The following is a 4,082-nucleotide window of genomic DNA, read 5'->3' on the forward strand; positions in this document are numbered from 1 at the left end:
GTCTTCTTTTGGTTCAACATTAAAAAGATACAAGAGGACATGCAGTCAAGTTTCCTTTCCCCCTCTGTCCCTCAGTAGCCCAGCTTGCTTTCTTATGATTAACAGTAGTTTCTGTTAACTGCTGTGAATACTTCCAGAGATTGTATCCACACTGATACATGCATATGTGTGTACATGTATTATTAGTTGTTGTGACACAAATAGTATCATACCACAGTCACTGCCCAACACCTTGTTATTTATTTTTTTTGTTTTTCGTTTTTTTAAACATTTTATTAGGGGCTCATACAACTGTTATCGCAATCCATACACACATCAATTGTGTAAAGTGCATTTGTACATCATTCTCAAAACATTTTATCTCCACTTAAACCCCCGACATTAGGTCCTCATTTTTCCCCTCCCTCCCCGCTTCCCCCTCCCTCATGAGCCCTTGATAGTTTATAAATTGGTATTTTGTCATATCTTGCCCTATTTTACATAATGTATTTTAGATCTTTTCCCATACCAGCCCAAAAAGGGTTTCCTTCACTTGTTTATGGCAGCATGGTACTCCCTGGTAAGATGTTTCACAATAGATTTCACCTGTTTCCATCTGATGGGCAATTAAGATAGTTTCTCGTCACTTATTATTACAGGTAATCTTCAGGGATTCACCCTGTTTATGAATCCTGTCATTCCTATGAAAACAAAAAGTTAGAATAAATTTTCAGTAGTGAAATTACTGGGTGGAAGTTATGCTCCATACTGGCAAAATGCCCTTCACAGATATGACTCCAATTCACATTCTCCCAAAGTTTGAGTGTTTTTTTTCTCCATATGTTACCAATGCATAAGGTTATTGACCATTTATATCTTTGCCAATATATATGAAAGAAAAATAAATGTTGTCTATTTGCAGTTTTATTTTTATTTCTGCTTGAGTGGAGGAAGCTTAGCATCTTGTTACATGCTTGGTAGTCAATTGCTTTTGCTTTTCCTTAAATTTCATATTTATGTAATTTATCCATTTTTGCTTTGGGGATGTTGGTCTTCTGTTATTGACTTATGAGACTTGTGTATGCATGAGGAAGATTATTGATTTTCTGAATATAGTAATGTTTGAAAATATTACTTTCATAGTTTATCATAAATTTTTGATTGTCTATTTTAGTTTTGTTATTAATAGATGCTCTAGATAATTATACTTTAATTTAATGATTAATTTGATCTTTCCTTTCAGCTCCTCAGGTTGGTGACATTGTTAAAACTCATCTGTGTTTTGAGATTACAAGATCATTTTATGCGGATTTTTCCTGGTAGCTTAAATAAATAAATAAAAGCACCCTTTATATTATGGTTTGAGTGAAAGTTTCTAGAACATTTTAATATTCCATTCAACTATTCATCTACATTTTGTTTTGTGGCATTGATTGCTATCCTACAATGTAGCAGTACTTGTTTTACTTTCTCTTTAAGTTCTCCATTACTTTTTTTTTAATGAAAGAAAAAACAAAACTTTATTAACAATAGCAAAGATAATAAAGGCTGGTGACCTCTGTGTATAAAATTCATTTCAGCAGGCTGTAAGATTCCTGGTCCAGCTAGGAAGGTGACCCCTCCTGAGGAGCCAGTATAGGGTCTGGGAATTCGTGCAGAGCTTCAGCCTCTAGCTAGCCCAATTCGAGTCAAGTTCGAGTCAAGGTCTAGGTCAGGCTGCCTAAGGCCATCAGTTGGAGAGAGGCATGGGGGGTGGCTTGGGGTCAAGTAACATCTCCTTTCTTATCTGCCATTAATCTTAGAAGAAAGAGTGGGGGTGGCCACCTTCCCTCTCTGGGTCTGAGGGCATAAAGGAGCTGGAAGCTGTGTTTCCTAAGTCCCTTCCTGTCACAGTGTGGATCTCAAACCTGGAGATGCCCTACAGTAAAGGGAGGAGAGAGACAATCCCCCAAGCAACCTTGAGAAAGAGTGAACATTCCACTTCGGACAGCCCAGGTGTCCTGACCAGCAGGACAGGGGCAGACCCCAGGCTCAGGGCCTGTCCTTGGTCTCACGAGCTGGCCAGTCCCCCTGGGTGCTCTGCAGCCACCCCCGCCGCAGCTCCAGGATCTTCTGGCCATACCAGTCGTGCAGTGTGGAGAAGCAGGAGGTCTCAGCGGACACGGGGTTCTGTCCCCTGCCTAAGAGGAGGCTAGCAGGGCCTGGCAACTCCCACTCGGTGGAGGCCCACCCCGAAAGCCTGCTACCCCTTCCCTCAACAGAGTCCCCAGGGCTGCAGTCCTTGGAGGGGAAGTGGCCATTCTCTAAGGGAGGAGAACTGTGCTCAGGAGCCTGGGGCTTAGAGCAGCAGGCGGCAATGGCCTGCGGCAACGGTGCAGGGCCAGGATCTGGCAGGCCCACCAGGCACGTGTAGCTGAAACTGGCCCCAGACAGCACATTCACTCAGGCCTCCTGGGCGGCTGGCCCATCCGCGGCCAGCAGGTAGGGCAGCACTCCTGGGGCGGCGCATGGGATAGGGAAGGCAAACTCTTCAGCACCAGGGCTTCGGCCAGCTCCACGGTGCAGCCCTCCAGCACCGCCAGGCTGAGCCAGGGCCAACCCTCAGGACTCTCAAAGAATAGTAGGTTGCCCTTGAAGACAAACCAGCATCTTTGGCCAGCACCACCGGCCGTGGGTGGGGTCCCTGGGCCCCCCACAGGCGCAGGAAGCCTGTGTGGTTCTCAGGGGAGTCCCTCCTTGCATAGTGGGCCACACTTCGCTTCTCTGTTCAGCTTCATGGCTCCTGCTGGGGTCCCTGGAAAGCACCAGAATCTACTGTAGGAGATCTCTTGCAACACCACTGAGCCCTTTGGCCACCTGGTTCCCAGGGAGCCTCCGCGCCGCCCGGGGGTGGGTTCTGCGCCTCCACCAAGGGCAATGCATGCTGGGCCCGCGCTGGGCCAGCGCCGCCCATGTGGCCGCCCAGTCCAAGTTCTCCGTTTTCATTTGTACTTTCATAGTATCAGACTTTGCATTTAAGCCTTGAATCCATTTTATACTTATTCTGGTATGAGATTTAAATTCGAAAAATTTCCCTAGTGACATAGTTTGCCAATAAAATTTACTGAGTAATCCACCCTTTCCAATGATATGTAATGGAAATGATCATATTCCAAATTGCATCACATGAATTTTTAGGTCTATTTTGGACTTCTAGTTTTGTCCTACAGAGATATCGATTTATTCAAGTATCAGAACCAACAGTGTAAAAAAAGTAACTTTGTAATATATTTTAATATCCGGTAATGCAAATTATTCTCTTTAACACTTTAATTTTTAATTTTCTTCCTTTTCATTTTTGCCTATTTTTCCATTTGAATTATAGAATCAGCTCAGCTAGTTCCAAAACTAAATCTTGATATTTCCGTTGGGTTTATAGTATTATAGTATGTTATATTATTTTATATTATATTATAATATACAGACTGAAATTAAGAATAACTGATGGCTTTATGTTATCAAGTGTCTCTATACCCTCATCTGTTATATCTAGCAATTTGGATGAGTTGTCACATATCTGCAGTCGCATATCACATATTTCTAATTAAATGTTACTATTTTTTTTTAAATCAACTGTAATTGGGTTCTTTCCTTTTGTAGCAGCCTTAAGTGTTTACTCTTTTTATGTAAGAATGATATTGATTTTCTTCCCTTTTATCTCCCCACATTCTCTTGTTTATAATAGATAATTAGTTACACCATATGTAAATAAGAATAACTTTACAAATTCCTCTCTAATTTGAATGCCTCTAATTTCTTCCTTTTGTATGATTGCATTTGCTAACCCTTCAGATGATGTTGATTAGCAGTGGTGAGAGAGGATGTCATTGTCTCATTCTTGGCTTCAATTCTTTCTGACTGTTAATTCTTCTAGTGTTTCCCAAGGGAGCATCAGGCTGGCTTTGCAGCTGATATATATATTTATATTAGATATATAGAACAGTTTTATTGGAACATAATCCACATATTATACAATTTAATAGATTAGAAATACCAAAAGGGTTGTATAATCATCACCACAATTAATTTCAAAACATTTTCTTTTTTCTTTTACTCATTGTTAT

General features: G+C 41.4%; 1 pseudogene; it reads right to left on the bottom strand.

Moving 5' to 3' along the window:
• Positions 1-2,010: 2,010 nt before the first annotated feature.
• Positions 2,011-2,932, bottom strand: LOC101656966 (annotated as a pseudogene).
• Positions 2,933-4,082: the final 1,150 nt, after the last annotated feature.

Source organism: Echinops telfairi, unplaced genomic scaffold, assembly GCF_000313985.2.
Source record: "Echinops telfairi isolate 266 unplaced genomic scaffold, ASM31398v2 ScPeMD7_7424;HRSCAF=8462, whole genome shotgun sequence".
NCBI lineage: Eukaryota > Metazoa > Chordata > Mammalia > Afrosoricida > Tenrecidae > Echinops > Echinops telfairi.